A 20,826-nucleotide genomic window follows, 5' to 3' on the forward strand; every position below is an offset into this window, starting at 1 on the left:
ACCCCTCAAGAGATGTTTCTTGCTTAGAATGATATATTTATCACACAAACTAGGCATAATGACTTTTATGGGCCTAGATCTCTCCCTATTAAACTTACCCACCCTCCATGCTTGGCATATTTGTCCTTGCCATAACAACTTGTTTTTCAAGAAGTCTCTTGCAAGGTCAATAGTACATTCATTTTTCCCATAGTATTTCACCCATTTAATGATTATGTTTGCGCTCTATTTTGGCTTTCCTTGCCTTCACTATCTTGCATGTTATCAACCTGAATATTTGTTTCTCCTTCCTTATTAGCAGAATTAATAATAATCTGAGCCCAAGTTTTGGAAACTTTGGTGCAATCTCCTTTCCTTTCTTCTCTTGTGTTCTCTTCGTGGTTGTTTACTTGGGAATCATTTTCCCTTTATCCTGGGATGATTTCACATTCACCACCTTTGTATTTTCCACTATAGATTTCTTTATGTTTTACACATCTGCCTTCATGCGTTTCCATTCTTTATTCCCTATCAAAAGAGCTTCCTGTAGCAATTCCACTTATTATTTTAAAACTTTATTTCTTTCTGCTAAAGCCTTGTTCTCAGTTGTTATTATATGAATTTTATGACCTCTTTCTTGCCCTTTAGATTCTAAAACCTCTAACCTTTGTTTTGCATTTAACAATTCTTTCACATAACGATCAAATGACTAAGTGAGAGGTGTGGATGTGGGACTATATAAGGCAGAACCATCAATAACCTTTCCTCTGGACTTCTTGTTGCCACGTGCTTATAGAGGAGACTTGTTTGAGTGCTTTTTCATAAGGGCTCGAGTATTTTTCTTTTTAAACCATTTCTTCCTTGTTTGCTCCCATTTTAAACAGGCTATTCTATGATTTACATTGCCCTCATATTGTTTGGTATTGACCCAAACCCACTTCCCACCTTTGACAGATGAGACAATTTCACTTGTTCTAAATCCTTTGTATCCACATGTTCTGAAATTTCTTGTTTCTTTTTCATGTTTGAACGCATTTGTTGCCCAACGTGTTTCAAGAAATATGTAAGTCTATAAAATGCCAAGATTATTTCGCACTGCTCACTATTGTTCAGGTTATCGTTGCTCCTTGCTGGCTGTTTGATACTTCTGCTGCATAAAAGCTTCTTGCTCTCCCACTGCTCACGCTCTCATTACTCATTGTTCACTATTCACTGCTCGTTGTTAATTAAAAATTATTTACAAGTCAAAATCCATTCCATGATCATTGCGAGAGCATTAATCGCTAGCCATCAAGAAATTCCTTTTATTTTAAGATCCACCCGGTATGGTCGAAGGTTCGAATCTGCCACTCTCATGATCCACTAGAAGGATCCAGAAGAATTCCACCTGCAATTCTTGTTCCCTACCATTAAACCATCTCTAACGATTACAGCCTCACACTTTCTCAGCCCTCAACCGTGTCAGAATCTCATAGTCAAATATCCAAAGCAGAAAACCGATAGAACTGTTTCTGTTTCTCCATTTTACAAGTCAGACATGAAGGCAGCACGATCGACAGACATGAAAGAAGTCAAGAACAACCGCACTGTACTTTAGGCTGGCATCGTTTCGTCGTCCGAAGAATTCTCTCACGTCATTTGAAACAGGGAGAGCTCTCTCACGTGAAAGATAAAAGTGGTAGTTGGGTTGACGACTGCATCCTGTTATTCTTTTTTTTTTTTTTTGGAACAATAAGTTTTAATTTTCAATTGAGAGAGTCACACACAGACCCGCCGATGCCATATTAAGAGTCCTGATGTTTTCGCGCTTCAAATATAAAATCAATCGTGTGCACAAATCTTTCTGCCATTTAACTCATGGGATCATTATGCTTTTCTTTCCCTGCAAATAAATGAAAAGGCCCTGTTTAACTCATTGGAATGGTATGCTCGACTTTTCATGCATTGAATTAGATATTGGGCATCAGAGTTTTGTTTTTTTTCCGGAGGTGAAATTGAAATGAGTTCCGAAAACTTTAACATTCTGATTCACTCAACCGAATGAAATATTACAACAATCCTTGCTCATATAACAAATCCAATAAATCAACGTGTTATAACAAGCCCATCGAATGTATGAAGGACATCGGAAGAGTCTTTTTAAAAAAGCTCTGAAATAATAAGGTTCCAAAGTCCGATTTTTGGGATCTACACGTCACGTTAAACCAAGCCTCTTATAACAAATCAAACATCGGCCATCAAAAGTATAATACTTTGGAGGTCTTATTTATATCACAAGTGTCGAGGTCCGATGCCTAGGGAGGAAAACATCGAATGTATGCCTCATCAGGCATTGGAAGACATTGGTAATCAGAGGTTATTAAATATTGGAACATCGAAGGAATTAGAACATCGGGGAGGCGTTTAAATTGGTGTTACTATATTGACTTGTTTTGAGGTTCCGATAAAATATATGTTGAGATATATAATGAGCGTGTGACAACATTTTATAAGAAGTGGCAATTAAAAATATTTTGGAATTGATTTCAACAAAAATCTAAGTTGGAATGGTTGTAGAAAGAAAAGAACTTTGGGGGGTTGGAAAGCATTTTATGCTTTTCAAAATAGGTGTAAAGAGGTTGAAAAACCAGTCAAAATCTTTTTGGGCTTCTAGTGATTCTAATGATTTTCTATGGTTATGAACTATGGGTCAGCGGTACATCTAATTGAGAAAATTCAGAAGTGTTTGATTACAAACAAATTTAAGATTAAAAGCGCAGTTCCTTATGATATCTTGTTAAGTGAAAAATGACTTTTCCTATTGAAGCAATTGCTATGGTGCGAGTCATAAGATATTTAAAAAAAATTGAGCAAATGGAAGATGGTAGATGGTCTAAGGTTGTCTATAATGATAGAGTTTGAAAGAGCAAAAAAACTTGGATGAAACAAAATAACAAATGACTTAGTAAATGGGGTATTTTCTTGAACGCGTGTCCCATAAACAACAAAGGGATAAAAGATTTTGTTATGGAAAAGTTCCATAAATGTACTTGGGATAAGGAGCTAGGAAGAAAGAAAAATTACTATATTGAAGTGTTTAATCCCACTCATAGTCATCATCTAAAGGCATACATAGAGACCAATATCTCTTGGAGAGCCAAAATTTTTATTGCTCAGTTAAGGACTAATTCTCATCAACTCCGCTATAAAACAAGGCACTGGAAAGACCAAAGGAAGTGTGGGAGGAAAGAGTATGCATTTTTTGTTCTTTCAGAAAAGTGGAAACAGAAAACATTTCATTTTAGAATGTAAGGTCTTCAAAGACAACAGGGAAAGTTATGTAGATACGCTGGTAGCTAGCTCTTGGGATAATCTATTTGGCAAGGGGTTTTTCAAGATTGGAGCATTTATTTTGAAGCTTCACAGAAGAAGAGTCGACTACATCAAGAAAATGAGAAAGAAATATGTCCCATAGGCTATCTTTAGCCTCGTGGACGTTAAAATAATTTCTTTATTTCTTTCTTTTAGAGTTGAACAAATGAATGCCATTGAAGAGTTTGTTTAAAAGAATTTACGGGATTACATTGTTCCGAGGTCATGATCGGATGAGGGAATTAATGAGAGGGAGTAAGGTATGGTGTGAAGGAGGAGAGGAAGGACACGTGAAGTGGGACGCTCCCTCTTATATATAAACTACAACCACTTGTGTAAAAGTCCCGACATAAAGAACTACAACCACTCGTAATTTCAGGATTTCAGATCATCTTAATTTTTGAAATTAGGATTTGGAATAAACTTCCAAAATCCTAAAAACACATAATTTTAATTTTTATACAATTTGGTTGTGGTGATTTATAGGACTATTAGCAGAAATGATATAATTAGCAAAAAATAATTAAAAATCAATATTTACAATTAATTTACAAAAATTAAAATAATATACATTTTGTACATTTTTTAGCTTTGACGATGAAAATGACTTAACTTAAGATGAAAACCATTTTCAAATTGTGCCTCCAAATGCGATTAAACAAGAACCTATGGAAAGCTTACAAAGAGTTGAACACAATGAAGCAATTAGAATGGAATCCAAAAAAAAAAATGAAAATCTAGAAAATTTGTCAGACGCTTAACCAAAAGGAAAATTTAAAATATGATTTAGCCAAAATTTATGTAAAAGGTCTCCATTATTTGAAATAAATAAGTTAAAAATGGGGGTGTTGTGGTTTCACCACAACAATCGCGACACGCGGGAAATACTCAATTATCTCTGGTTAAATATAACAAAATTCAGTTTACTAAAAGATTAAAAGTGAGTAATTCTATTAAACTGTCAAATGATAAAACATTTCACATGGGTCCCACATTAGATAAATTAAAGAATATAGGTTCAAAAAGATAAGTACTCAAAGCAAATTGAGTCTAAAATAATGAATCCTTGAATTTTGGAGAAATATTTAATATTTAAGATTACCTCGTATGAGAAATAGAAGAAGGCACAAATATGAGTGTTTTGATAAAGCATATATCCATCAATATGAATGGTCTCTGATGTTGCTTCACTTTCGGTGAGCTTGGTCAGTACCCCGACGAAGTTTTCCTTAATGTCATATAAACATAGCCTCATTGTCAACAAGTGCCCATAGCCTTGATGTGTTTACTTGTATTTCCCATGCTTCCTCTTTTGATCACTTTTTTTATAAGTATATTTGTGAGCTAAATTTAAGATGTACCTAAGTGAAAGAGGTGGGATGGTAATAGAGATTGATGTTAATGGATATAATACTTCCATAATGTTCACTCCAAATCTTTTCCCATGACTATCCATTTAGAGGCTATCTATAAAGTGGAGGGATGGAAGGGATTCATTGAATTAAGCTCAAAGTCAATTCTTTCCTTGAAAATGTGAACTATATCACTTAGAAAGGATGCATGTTCCTCCATGAAAAATATTTAAAGAAAGAGGGCATTTAGGATTCCATAAAGATACACCTTGAAGGTAAATGAAACACATTATATCAACAGAGTAAAGATTTCCCATGTTTTCCAACTAATGTTGGGTGAGGAAAAGGCCTTTCACATAAATCTTGGCGGAGTCACCAACATCAAACTATAACAAGTCAACAAATTAGAAGAAAAAAATCCAAACTGAAATGAAAGAGGAAATCAACAAACTTCAAAAATATAAAAATGAGGAAAGGAGAAGCTTAAAGAAAAGCTCAAATTTGAAAGACAAACTCCAACAAGACTAACTATAAATATGTCTCAACAAAGAGTAAATAGGAAAACCATGTGTTTGTTCATCTTATGTTGACATTTTAATGAATTTTATCTGGTTATAAGAAATCATACTCTCAAACCATAAAGTGAGTACCAGCCATGAGTTAAAATAAACCAAATGAGAATATATATTTTTTTACAGATTTTCTAGTTTCTAAGCAAAGAATGCGTGATAATATCTTAATAATTTTCTAGTAAAGTGGTGCTTATAAAACAAATTGAAAGTTTAGGTACTCCCAAATTAAGTTGATATGATGAACATCATAACTACTCTTCCAAAACTCAGAGGAAAACAACCAAGAGAATGAGCTCCAAATCTGAGCTGATAGAAGTGCAATATAATTTTGAGAGACCTGAAAAACAAAGATATATATCGGCAAAATAAAAAATATAATTGAAACAAAAATGTAAAGAAATATAAAAGGATGAAAGTGGGCATATGAAACTTACCATCGAAAAATTTCATTTAATTTTACTTGAGAAATATCAATTTTCTCCAGCAAAAGATAACTTCTACTTTTGATTATAATTAAAAGTAGGTAGAAACTATATTATTTTAAATTTCATTGACCCAAAATCATAATTTATTAAATCTAAATTCAAGCAAGCAATAAAACTAGAAAAATGATTTCTCATGTTCAAGGAGTTGGAATAAGAAATCAAATCCACAAGAAATGATATTAAAGATATGCTTCTTTATGAAATGCAACGAGAATTGTTCTCTTTATGTTTCAGCTTTTATATCTACTCCATGATTTTATAAAATGTCAAAAATAAAGACCAAGTCCCAATCTATGTGAGACATATGTATAGAGGGAGAGGACTTGAATTTTGTATGCTAAATATGAAGTGATATATAAAAAATTCAAACAAAAGAGAATTCAAATATGAATTGACCATGATCCATTACCTTTGTGTATTCCAAATTTACTTACCATCTAGCTTCTCAAGAGTGTCTTTTTATTTTCCTTGTCACCCTTCTTCATTTCTTAGATATGTCGGGGACCTGAACCCCTCTTATGTCACTTTAAATGAAAAGATGTCAGACCACGAGAGACTTTCCACGTTAGATTTTTGAGTGGAGATATCAAGAATGGATTTGAAATAATGTTATGATATTCCAATGTCCCGAAATGGAAATTCCCGATAAAAATATTATGAGTTACAAAGGCTCTAACATAATATGTTCTGATAACAATATTTAAATATAAAATAAATGATCTATCGGGAAACTCAATTTTGACAAGGTAACATCTTGTAACAATTTTAGAAGAAGTCTTGATATGGGAGGCACCGATAAATTATGTGCCAAAGGTAAGTGCTTTGTTAAATAAGATTTCCAAAATTTTCTTGATGAATGAAACTCCAATAAACAAAGACTTTGCTCTATAAATGATTTCAGTAAAATTAATTGAATTACACTTCCGATATAAGAAGTCTCAATATATAGAATATTCAAGGGAAACAAGATATCAGAACACAAGTTTTTCATAACTTTTTATAAATAAAACTTACGATATTGAATATTGATGATAGTGAATGTCTTTTAATGTATGATGTAGGAATGTTTTTTTCATTACATTGGGCATTCAGATATTGGGGGTAAACAATTTCGTAAGAGTTTTATAAAATATCTCTGATAACTTTCTTTTCAATAATAAAATAACTTAATGTTTTATGAAATTGATTTTAAAAGCACTTTCATTTGTCTGTAAAAATAGGCTTCCGAGAAAAGAAGTTTGAGATGAAAAGAGGTGAGAAATGAAATTTCAAGAAGAAAATTATATTGATTTGTGATAACAGCTTGATATCCGGAAGTCCCGAAAAATGAAGAGGCTTTGGAAAGATTTCTCGTAAATTTTTGAAAGAAGAGTTCTGATAAAGAGGAAGCCTGAGATTACTTATTGAATATAAACATAATATCAAAAACTCAGATACAATGATATGTTGAAATGGCAATAAGAAATCCTAAAAGTAGAAGTGCTAAAAATAACATTACTATAAATAGCAGTTTGGGTACCAGTGCTGGATTGAGCAACAACGAATGAAAAATGTAAGTGCTAAAAATAACATTGTTATTTTTAGTAGTTCGGGATGGATTCCAATTTTAGTCAGTACCTGGTCTAAAATAGGAAGTAAAATTCGAATTTGAACTTAACAGCTGTTTGAAAATAAATTAATTAATTCACCATGAGTTAATTAGTTGTGAAAAATCAAACATGAAGTCTATGTGAGGACATGCAACAATTTCTCCATTAATTGAGGAATTTATCCATCAGTTAAAGAGATAAGGATGAGTTCTAATCTGAGTTGTAATTAGTTGGCTCAGTTAACTGAGTCAAGTCCAGTTAGATTGATTTAAATAGTTTGTTTAAATTAATGTAGTTCAGTTAGTTAATACATGCTTGCATATAACTGCTGCACTTTAGATAACTAAATATTCTCTCATGAATAACTTATGCATGTCAGTTCAGACAAAGACCTAGTTGAGATCAGAGGAGGGACAATGTACTATCAATGGGATGGATTTTTCCTATAAAGAAATCTCATCCATGGAGAAGGATTTATCTACTTCAGGATTGCGGAGTTAGATCAAAGGTTAGTGAGTGTGTGAAGAGGCCAATTCACATAAGTGGATGCACTAGACCCCAATGAAAATTGCGCAAAGAAATCGGAGGCTTGGAGGGTAGAGGAGAAGGTTTGAGAGAGGCCTTTGACTATCTATGAGTAGCAGAGGGATTGCAGAGAGAAAAAGATAGCTTGTGAGTTGATTCTTTTTGTAATCCGAACTATATTTCCACTTGTATGATAATACAAATTTGGGTTTTTAGGCTAAGGATTTTCCTGTGATATTTCTTTTTTGTTATGTGTGATTGATTTCTCATTCTCAGTTATATGTGTTCTCTTGATCTTGCTCATTTTGATTAAGCTTCCGCAAAGTGTTGTAGAAGTAGATCTTGTATTGTGTTTTAGTATAATACATATTCTATTGATCTACAGTGGGAATTTATACATGGTATCGGAGCTAGCCAATTTGTAGAGAAATTTCTACATGGTATCGGAGCGAAGGTGATCAAAGCAAAGAACAATATACAAAGGAGAGGAGATTTCGAAGTTTTGAGTTTTGGGCCACGAGTTTTCAGAGAAAATCTGAAAACTTTTGTGCAAAATATTCAGAAACAAATAGTAGATTTGTATTCCTTATGGAAAATGACCTAAATTCAAAAAAATAATCAGCTGAATCAGAGTTCAGATGAGGGAGATATTGTTGATTTAAAATTAGCTCATTTTCCAGAAAATTTCGTGACGGTGGGAAAGATGAAACAGATTGGTGTGCTAGCTAAGAACCTGTATGCATTTGAGGTACAAGATGCATGCAAAGCCTTGAGGAGGAAGGCAAAGATTAGAAACTAAGTGGTTCAGAGGGAGAGTAAATTACCTCTCAACATGCAGTGCCAGAAGAAGTCTCAGACGATTATGGAGGAGCCACGATTGGTGAAGCGACTTCAAGAGGTTGTGGAGCAGCCACAACTAGAGAAGTTGAGAGGAGATTGAGTAGAGACATCTACTCATGTAGAGAACTCCAGTAGGGGGAATTTCGATCAAGGTGGGTAGAGGGATCACATGCATCCATACCTCCAGGTCCGAGGTGGGGCGATGTGGAGTGACCGTCCCAATAAGGCTGGAATATGGGTAGGATCTTTGAGGTACCCAACCTCTTTGATTCAACTTTAGTATAGGAGCCCCGATGAGGAGTAGCAGGACTGGCTGAGTGGGTAGAGACAGATGTGGATGGAGCAACAAAGAGAGTTACAGTGCAAGAGTCCCAGGACTATGTAGAGCTAGCAAGCTGCAACAATGCGAGATGCACAGGAGTCTTGCACGAGTGCAGGATGGCACAGAGAGGTGTGCAACGGTGCAAGATGCATGGAGTGTTGCAGCAACTTAGAGGTCAGAGAGGGAGCACTTGTCAGCAGTAGGTAGAGCTTTAGTATCAGAGTATGTTTTTAGCCCAATAGAGAGGTCAGTGGGGAGTTTTTTTTGCTTTTAGAATTGCTGGAGCAACCACACTTGGTAGAAGTGATGCATGCAAAACATTCTAAAGGTACATGATAGGGTTTGAGTTGAAGCCTTTCTTGTTGAGAGGGAGTGTTGAAAATGGCAACAAGAAATGCTAAAAATAGAAGTGCTAAAAATAGCACTGCTATAAATAGTAGTTTGGGTACCTGTGCTAGACTAAGTAACAGGGAATGAAAAATGGAATTGCTAAAAATAACATTGCTATTTTTAGCAGTTCGGGATGGATTCCAATTTTAGTCAGTCCCTGGACTAAAATAGGAAGTAAAATTCGAATTTGAACTTCATAGCTATTTGAAAATAAATTAATTAATTCACTATGAATTAATTAGTTGTGAAAAATCAAACATGAAGTCTATGTGAGGACATGCAACAGTTTCTCCGTTAATTGAGGAATTTATCCATCAGTTAAAGAGATAAGGATGAGTTCTAATTTGAGTTGTAATTAGTTAGATCAGTTAACTAAGTGAATTCCAGTTAGATTGATTTAAATAGTTTGTTTAAATTAATGTGAGTTCAGTTAGTTAATGCATGCTTGCATATAACTGCTGCACTTCAGATAACTAAATATATGAATAACTCATGCATGTCAGTTCAGACAGAGACCTAGTTGAGATCAGAGGAGGAACAATGTACTATCAGTGGGATGGATTTTTCCTATAAAGGAAGCTCATCCATGGAGAAGGATTTATCTCCTTCAGGATTGCAGAGTTAGATAAAAGGTTAGTGAGTGTGTGAAGAGGCCAATTCACACAAGTGGTTGCACTAGACCCCAATGAAAATTGCGCAATGAAATAAGAGGCTTGGAGGGTAGAGGAGAAAGTTTGAGAGAGGCCTTTGACTACCTATGAATAGCAGAGGGATTGCAGAGATAACAAGATAGCTTGTGAGTTGATTCTTTTTGTAATGCAGACTATATTTCCACTTGTATGATAATACAAAGTTGGGTTTTTAGGCTAAGGATTTTCTCGTGATATTTCTTCTGTGTTATGTGTGATTGATTTCTCATTCTCAGTTATATGTGTTCTTTTGATCTTGCTCATTTCGATTAAGCTTCCGCAAAGTGTTGTAGAAGTAGATCTTGTATTGTGTTTTAGTATATTTCATAATCTATTGATCTATAGTGGGAATTTATACATGGTATCAGAGCTAGCCAATTTGTAGAGAAATTTCTACATGGTATCAGAGCAAAGGTGATCAAAGAAAAGAACAGTATACAAAGGAGAGGAGATTTTGAAGTTTTGAGTTTTGAGCTGCAATATTTTAGAGCAAATCTATTTTTTTTTTTGCAAAATTTTCAGAAACAAATAGTAGATCTAGATTCCTTGTGGAAAATTACCGAAATTCAAAGAAAAATTCGGCTAAATCGGTGTTCGGATGAGGGAGATATCGCTGATTTAAAATCAGCGCTTTTTCTACAAAATTTCGTGATGGTGGGAAAGATGAAACAGATTGGTGTGCTAGCCAAGAACCTGTATGCACTTGAGTTATAAGATGCATGCAAAGCCTTAAGGAGGAAGGCAAAGGTTAGATACTTGGTGGTTGAGAGGGAGTGTAAATTACCTCTCAACATGTAGCGTTAGAAGAAGTCTCAGACGATTGTGGAGGAGCCACGCTTGGTAAAGCAAATTTAGGAGGTTGTGGAGCAGCCACAACTAGAGAAGTTGAGAGGAGATTGAGGAGAGACATCTACTCATGTAGAGACCTCTAGTAGGGGGAAATTTCGATCTAGGTGGGTAGAGGGATCACATGCATCCATACCTCCAAGTTGGAGGTGGGGCGATGTGGAGTGATAGTCCCAAGAAGGCTGGAATAGGGGCAGGATTCTTGAGGTACCCAACCTCTTTGATTCAACTTTTCTACAGGAGCCCAGACGAGGAGTAGTAAGACTGGTTGAGTGGGTGGAGACAGATGCGAATGGAGTGGCAGAGAAAGCTACAGTGCAGGAGTCCCAGGACTGTGTAGAGCTAGCAAGCTATAACAATGCGAGATGCACAGGAATCTTGCACCAGTGCAGGATGGCACAGAGAGGTGTGCAACAGTGTGAGATGCATGGAGTGTTGTAGCAACTCAAAGGTCAGAGAGGGAGGACTAGTCCGCAACAGGTAGAGCTTCAGCATTAGAGTATGTTTCTAGCCCAACAGAGAGGTCAGTGGAGAGTTTTTTTTGTTTCTAGAGTTGCTGGGGCAACCACACTTGGTAGAAGTGTTGCATGCAAAACATTCCAAAGGTACAGGATTGGGTTCAAGTTGAAGCCTTTCTTGTTCAGAGGGAGTGTTGAAAATAGCAACAAGAAATGCTAAAAATAGAAGTGCTAAAAATAGAACTGCTATAAATAGCAGTTTGGGTACCAATGCTGGATTGAGAAACAGGGAATGAAAAATGGAAGTGCTAAAAATAGCATTGCTATTTTTAGTAGTTTGGGATGGATTCCAATTTTAGTCAGTCCTTGGACTAAAATAGGAAGTAAAATTTGAATTTGAACTTAAGAGCTGTTTGAAAATAAATTAATTAATTCATCATGAGTTAATTAATTGTGAAAAATCAAACATGAAGTCTATATGAGGACATGCAATAGTTTCTCCATTAATTGAGTAATTTATCCATCATTTAAAGAGATAAGGATGAGTTCTAATTTGAGTTGTAATTAGTTGGCTCAGTTAACTGAGTCAAGTCTAGTTAGATTGATTTAAATATTTTGTTTAAATTAATGTGAGTTCAGTTAGTTAATGCATGCTTGCATATAACTGCTGCACTTTAGATAACTAAATATTCTCTCATGAATAACTCATGCATGTTCGTTCAAATAGAGACCCGGTTGAGATCAGAGGAGGGACAATTTACTATCAGTTGGATGGATTTTTCCTATAAAGGAAGCTCATCCATGGAGAATGATTTATCTCCTTCAAGATTGCGTAGTTAGATCAAAGGTTAGTGAGTGTGTGAAGTGGCCAATTCACACAAGTGGCTGCATTGGACCTTAAGGAAAAATCTACAAAGAAATAGGAGGCTTGGAGGGTAGAGGAGAAGGTTTGAGAGAGGTCTTTGACTATCTATGAGTAGCAGAGGGATTGCAGAGAGAATAGGATAGCTTGTGAGCTGATTCTTTTTGTAATCCAAACTATATTTCCACTTGTATGATAATACAGAGTTGGGGTTTTAGGCTAAGACTTTCCCCGTGAAATTTATTCTGTGTTATGTGTGATTGATTTCTCATTCTCAGTTATATGTGTTTTCTTGATCTTGCTCAATTCGATTAAGCTTCCGCAAAGTGTTGTAGAAGTAGATTTTGTATTGTGTTTTAGTATATTGCATAATCTATTGATCTACAGTGAGAATTTATACATGATAATCTTTACGAGACATCGAGATCAAAGAGACCAGGAAGAGGAATAAAATAGACTAGGTTGATCTATAAGAGGCAAATTTCAGAATATGTTTTTCAAAATAAACATCCAAAATAATAAGACCAGAGAATTAGGAAACGAGTGTAGTGTAGAGACTCAAATCAGTTTCAGTTGATGTAAGATTTGGAATGCGTAAAGGTGGATGGAATACTTCTACAACTGTTGCAAGATTAATATGTGTGATTTTCCTTTGCTTAGGGGCCTTGTTGGCTTGAGGGGGCCTGACCCAGATTCAGAGTTAGTTAGCCAAACAAATCCCTGTACTACTGGCCCTTTTGGTAACAACCTGCAGAGCACGGATTGAGGTCTCACCTGAAGCAGTATGGGGGGATGCTGGAACCAAGTTTTCGCACCCTTGAGATGTCTAAGGGGTTGATTTAGTACAACTATGAATACCTTCGTGTAGCTCACTTTGCGCACTATCGTGACCTACGAGGCCTTTGCACTTTGTTATAATCGCCTTCGCGCAGCCCTAACCAGGGTCTGAGGTGCTTTCGCGCTGCTAAAGCAACGATTTGCGCTACTTCCACTAGTTACACTGTGAATCTTACTTACCTTCCTATAACAGTTAGTTATCTTTGTGTAAAAAGATACTTATCTTATATTCGCTTATTCAACACATTCATATAGGTTCGCGCAACAAATAAATAGTAAAATTACAATTCATACTCAATATACTTCAATGCATAAAATAGGAAAAAGACACACAAAATGATAGGAAACTTATCTTTATTATTTTCTCCAATGGTTATAGACTCAACTCACCCTGCGCACTCAGCTGCAGGGATCTGCGCACTTAGCTGCGGACTACTAGGCCTCTGTGAACTCAGCTGCAAAGCCTTCTCCTACTCTACGGCCCAAAGACTTGACTTTCCACTTAGACTCAATGCTTCATCATTAGATCTTCTATTCACTTCTTCTTAACTTCTTTACAACTTAGAGCCTCGCTCTATTTATACAATCCCATGGTTCATGGACCATGGGTAGAACTCTCAAGTTGACATTACATTACAAAAGTAAGGGCAGACAACCGTATGACGCAATTACAACTTCGCGCTCCGCACCCACAAATCACATTGTCTTTACATCAGACTTAGTAAAAAATTAGGCTTTAATCCCCAAAATGTTCCTTGGGAGATCCTGCACCCAACAGGCCCCCAACACAAACATTGTGACTCACCCTCAAGTCACTCTATCAGTGCGAAGATCTTCGTGGGGAGACCTCCCAACTCTGCTCCAATAGTTGCAAGGTCGGCAATGCACTGAGCGGTTGCCTGCTATATTTTTTGGACGCATTGTTCGGAGACTGCTGTATCTAGACTGCTTCCCTGTATCTTCTCCTACGTCCCCTGCATCTGTTTATAGTCCTGCGTCCCCTCTTATCCACCTCGAACACTAAGACTATGCTTTTGTCGGCTAGTCAGACAGCTGGGCCACTTGTGTATGGCTTCAACCGATTGCCATTCACTTTTCTTGGGAAAGGTTCTCCATTTAGCTTTACCAGCTGCACCGCGCCTCTGTCTGTAACCTCAATAACATATGGTCCCAGCCAATGCATTCTGAATTTTCACGAGAATTGATCAAACTTACTATCATATAGTAACACCAAATCATTCACCTTTAAGGTGCGCAACTTAATATGTCGATCATGCCAGGCCTTTTCGCGTTGCTTTTGTACCTGCTCATGGAATCCAGTGAAAAACCGTTCTTCTTCAGGTTCCTCCAACTGTGCGAGCCTCTCCTCCAAGGCTCCGCGGTCCGTCATACCTGTGAGCGTTGTTATCTGCAGACTGGGCACTATGTATTCCATCGGCATTATGGCTTCCACTCCATAGACTAGCTGGAAAGGTGTCTGTCCCATTAGTTTCTTGCAAGTCGTCCTATAAGCCCATAATATTGTAGGTACGCGCAGGTCCCAATCACTTTGCTGTGTGTTTCATACTTTGGTCAGTGCATTCTCCAATATTTTGTTAAATGCTTCTACTGTCTTGTTGGCTTGTGGGTGATATGGTGTGTTTTTCTGATGATACACCTGAAACTCTTCTGTCAGCACGCTGATTATTTCATTCAGGAAATGTGTACTGCGATCGTTTATCAAGATCTTCGGACATCCAAATTGTGTCAATACGCATTCAAATAGAAACTTCGTGGTTCTGGTGGCCGTGCAATCTTTTACCAGCTGCACTTCTGCCCAATGAGTCAAGTACTCTGTCGCAGTGATAATATATCTTATGCCCATTTTTCCTTGAGGTTTGATAGGTCTTACAAAGTCAATCGCCCGATTTTCAAAGGGTTGCAATGTCATTTGCAGATACAAAGGCATCTCACCCATCCACGATGGTTTACCTATTCTTTAATATACATCACAAGCCGTGCAATGTGCTTCTAAATCCTGATGAAGGGTCGACCACCACAACCCTGCACGGAGAATCTTATGCGCGATCTCTCTCCATGCATAGTGTCCTCCCGCAGCGCCCCCATGCGCGTTCACAAGGATATGGCTTCATTCAAATTCAGGTACATATCTTTACAGTCTCTCATCATTGCCCATCTTATTTAGGTGCCCCACAATGACAGAAAAATCTTCCGCGCACACCACTAGTTCCTTCTTCTGTTGGACGGAGTACTCTTTCAGTGCAGTTCTAGTCATGAGAAAGTGGATTATATCTCCAAAGTGTCTATCTACTACGCGCATAACAAAGAGCTGTGTGTTAGGGAATCCTTCCTCCAGACTAAGAACCATTTCTTGGCTTGAGGGGGCCTGACCCAGGTTCAGAGTTAGTTAGCCAAACAAATCCTTGTACTACTGGCCCTTTCAGCAACAACCCATGGAGTGTGGATTGAGGTCTCACCTGAAGTAGTATGGCGGGATGCTGGAACCAAGTTTTGGCACCCTTGAGATGTCTGAGGGGTTGATTTAGTCCAACAGTGAATACCTACCCGTAGGTCACTTCGTGCACTATCCTGACATACGAGGCTTTCACGCTTTGTTATAATCGCCTTCGCACAACCCTAACCATGTGCTGAGGTGCTTTCACACTACTAAAGTAGTGATCTGCACTATTTCCCCAAGTTACACCATAGATCTTAGTTATCTTCGTATAACATTTAGTTATCTTCGTGTAAACAGATACTTATCTTATATTCGCTTATTCAACACATTCATATAAGTTCGCATAGCAAATAAACAATAAACTTGCAATTCATACTCAATATACTTCAATGCATAATGCAGGAAAAAAACACATAAAATGATAAGAAACTTCTCCTTATTATTTTCTCTAATGGTTACAGACTCAACTCACCCCGTGCACTCAGCTGCAAGGGTCCGCGACTCAGCTGCAGACTACTAGGCCTCTGCACACTCAGTTGTAGAGCCTTCTCCTACTCTACGACCCAAAGACTCAACTTTACACTTAGACTAAATGCTTCATCATTAGATCATCGATGCACTTCTTCTTAACTTCTTTACAACTTAGAGCCTCGCTCTATTTATACAATCCCATGGTCAACGGACCATGGGTAGAACTCTCAAGCCAACATTACATTATAAAAGTAAGGGCGGACAACCCCATGACTCAATTACAACTTCGCTCTCCACGCCCACAAACCGCGAACTATTTACATCAGACTTAATCAAAACTTGGGCTTTAAGCCCCAAAACTTGCCTTCGGGGATCCCGTGCCCAACAGGCCTTTTTGAATTTAACATTTAAAATTCGAGAGGCTATAGACACATGGAAAATATGAGCAAGAAAGAGTCCAACATTTTACTCTAGCTGCATCATTGAGAGGAAAATTGTGATTATTGACTCATATCAATATACTTGCAAAGAAATAAATTATGTAGAGAAACATTTATACAAAGCACAAAACAAAAGTATTTCTGAAGAAAAAAATATACTTCCTTGAACAAGTTGAGGATTTAGAAAAGTTAGTTGCTCACTTATTTCTAAAGATAATCAAGGTTCCAAGTCAAGCCAATAAAGACTTGTAAAAAAAGAAAAACAAAAATAAGAAGTAATATTATGAAAAAGGGAAATTAAAAACATATGAAGATGAACATGTTTATGCATACCTGAAATAATCTAATTGTAAGATTACCTTATAGAACTTGACATGCTCGCATGTATTATAGTCATTTTTGCATATGTTCAAAATCATCTCCTTATTTAATTTAAATTAACTACTACATAATGCGTTATTGATACACATTTACTTCATAATAACATTGAGGGACAAGAGTGGGAAAAGTGACATATATAAATGCTTATGAATTGAAAATTGAATTTTTCAAGAGCGCTTGATTATAAAGATTATTTTAGAACTTCACAGTTCCTAATTTTCTTTGCGAATTTCCACAATGTGATGAAGAGGTTTCATTGAGAAGAATAAGCAAGCGTTGTGTAGGCCTAATTTAAGCAATCATACTTTTAGAATACTCTTAGCATCATAGGCTCATTACATTCTTATTAAAAATCTACAATAATTAAATAATTACAAACAAGAAATGAAGCTAAATCTAAATTAATCTATTCCTAATCCTAACAACGTGAAAGGAAACATGACTAAGTATAGTCATACTTCCAACGTAACCATTCAAATATTTTATTTCCTGCATGTATGTACAAATCAAACATGAGTAACAAGAATAAAATAATAATAAGGCCAACAAAATTAAATCTGAATATAGTATGTACACTTATCACTAACATATTTATAAAAAGAAACTTATTTACAATTGGTTTACTTACAAAAATTATTTGCTTGAAAGATTCTTCCAACCAAATCTCTACCGGATCATAAAAATAAGGATGAATATTCATTAGAGAGGGGAAGAGTCCAAATGGGAGAGAGCTTGAACAACCATTAGTGTTATGTACATAAGACAAACTATTAGCAATCTTCTATGAAAATGAAGCTTCTAAATAACTTTGAAGTGGATTAGTGAAGTATGAATGGAGACTTAGTGCATATCGCAGAAGCTCTTTGATTGGGTTAGATAGCTGGTCATATGGGATCAATGTACTCACAAGTGTTAATTCATGTTGAAACTACACTCTAGAAGGAAAAGTAAGTTGATAAAATATGACCATCAAATGGAATTGGAATATTAACAACTTTAGATGGATATAATATGAATTTTGTGATTCCTCTTCACATTCTAGTAATGTACATTGTGAATTTTCAACACTTAATTGTTCCATATGCTATCAAATGACATCTAAAAATTGAAAAATGCAAACAAAAAACAAATATGAAATCAAACAAAATAGATGAAGGAAAAACAATGAAATCAACTCATAATTTACACTATTGTTACAATTAATGTTACAACACAATTGGGATTAATTTGAAATAATTTCCTTTTCACAAGCACTAACCAAAATAATACAATTAGAATGATCATCGACATAAACATGTGAAAGTAAGAATGATTCATGACTGTGGATAGGAGTGAGAACTTGATCATCATAAGAATCAAAATTTGAGATAGATGCTTGAATACTAAAATCATGAATATAATTCTTTGCTTGAGAATGAGAATTAAGTGGAACAATTTGTAAATTTGAGTTTTCTTCATTCTCACATATGATTATACTTTGATCATGAGGGTTTAATGGAGAGGAAGATATATCATTATCCTCAATGTCAATGTAATTATCATAAATTACTTCACGATATTCATTAGAATACTCTTCATTCCCATATGATATCTTAAGACAAGAAGGAATATTATGCACATATTCATCAATGCTGGAAGAATGATTCTCTATCCTGATAAAAACTAATAGATAATTTATTTAAATCAACCTCTTTTCTTTCTAGAACAATATTAATGCAAAGAAGAGATAAATCACTATCAACAAAAATATTAGGATAAAGAGAGAAATGTGAGTTTAAAGAAATGAATATGAAAACATCGGTGTATGCAGATTCACATGTGTTTTCTTCATTGTAAATTCAAGATTGTTGATCATTCATTTGGCTAACCATTCTTTCTTTAAGAATGTTGTTTAACTACCTTGAATTTGACATTTGATCATCATGATAAAATTCATAAATTTCTGCAGCAGATTGCATATTATTGTAATTCTTGATTTCTACCCATGCTTGCTGATTTAATGATTGATTCTCTGAATTAATTTCAGAGTGATTTTCAGATTTTGTGGAAGTTGGGTCTTCAAGTTTGTTGTTGGTGTCTTCTTACAGTTGATTAGCAAAATTTTCCAAGCTTCATGTTTGTGTTTCGTTAACATGAGAGAGAGCATCCTGATCATTATTAATGCTATAAGAGGTGTGTACTAAGTGAAGGAATTGATCATACATGGCAGAGACAACTTCATCTTGATTAGTATGCACCTCCATATAGAAATTCTAAATTATGTTAATAAAGGTTGAAGAAGATTCATCAAAGCTTGTATTGGTTTCATATGGATTGGGAATGCAAGGAATGGAACAAACATATTCAAATAATTCCATCAATTCAATATCTGAAAGTTTATCCTCAACTTTGAATCTTAAGAAATTTAATCAAAATCTAATAGTAAAATCTATAAGAGATTCATTTTCAGACCTTAGTAAATCTTTAAATTCATCACATACTTGTTCATAAGCATAACCATCAAATTCATAAAGTAATTTTATGATAAGTTGATCCCACTGTGAATATAGGCAGCTGAAAGAAATTGACACCATCTTCTGGCTTTTCTCAAAAATGTAAAAGTAACAATTATCTTCATCAATATCATGAAAAGTGGAATTTGCAAAATTTTGAATAAAATGTAAGGCATGATCAAATGCAAAAGAATTATTCTTACCATTGACAAGTGTCTTACTATTTCCAGTGGAGTATTGGCGAACGCACGTCCAGTAATACAACTCCAAATTGGAAGCTTGGGAGGAGCCATTGTGATTAAATAAAACTTTTAAAATACAACAACTCCAAATGACAACAAATCCTCAGGCCCTCCTTCTAGCACTAAAAATGTTGATGGTCCAAAATGATCATATCAACATGTAAGGGAGACCACCCGGTCGAGAACATAAAGAAACTCCTTTTCCGTTTGGAATGGTGGTTCCGACTAGATCAATTGGGTCTAGTTAGCCTCTTTTTTTCTCTGCTGACTTATAATATGTCTCTTACTTTCCAATAGAAAAGAGACAACAGATCTACCCTCTTGCAGGGCTTATGCAAGAAACTGATCCTTAAGCTGATTCTACGGCTCAGCCTAACGAAAACTAAGTTTTGCCCCTATATGAGGGGACTTCTAAAAGTGCAGAATTAAATCTAAATGCAGATCTATTCTAAGTAATAGAAAATAAATCCTAAATCTATCTCGATCAAAAGAAGGATTAGTCTCATTCTCAACTAAAAGCAAGGTAAAAGGGGATTTAGACCACTTTGAATTTGGAATAAAAATGAAGTCAATAAACCAGGGAAATAGTTCCAAGACTTATTACTATTTCAAACAAGTATATGTATTCAACTATTTGATGAATGTTCATAAGATCCCTGGTGCACATACATCCAAATTCAAATAAAATCATTTCAAACTAAAAGATATATGACTGCATTAAAAAAATAGTTCTCATAAAACAATCATTATTAAAACCTAGATAAACTTGGCATGAATTTTCTAAGTAGTTAACATGTGTGTCATGTTTATCTAGTCAAATTCATAATTTAACTTGTTGGAAATTAGATCCATCATTAAAATATAGCTTTCAAATGATTAAAACAAACATGTATTAAATGAATTTACAATAGTGAAAAACTTAAAAAAACATACTTATCTGGATCAAGAATTTCATCAAATTTTATTAAATTTAGGCCATCAATCAACCTCTATCTCTAACAATAGTGTACAAGAATTAAAGATCTGATCAAAGCCTTTGAGTACATGAAATTCTCAGAAAATTTCATGATAGCATGAAATTTTCAGTGCTGAAATACATCTCTTTTAATCTTCACAAGTTTGGTCCAAACTAGCTAATTCTCTACAAAACATTTTCTCCTACAGTAGTGCAAAAATCCATCTCTTTGCAGAGAATTTCTCCCCAGGTTTCAAATCTGGAACCCCCACCCACTAATCTACAAAAGC

The sequence above is a fragment of the Pinus tabuliformis genome, chromosome J (assembly GCF_031772625.1).
Source record: "Pinus tabuliformis cultivar Carrire ecotype Pingquan chromosome J, CPIR1, whole genome shotgun sequence".
NCBI classification, from domain to species: domain Eukaryota; kingdom Viridiplantae; phylum Streptophyta; class Pinopsida; order Pinales; family Pinaceae; genus Pinus; species Pinus tabuliformis.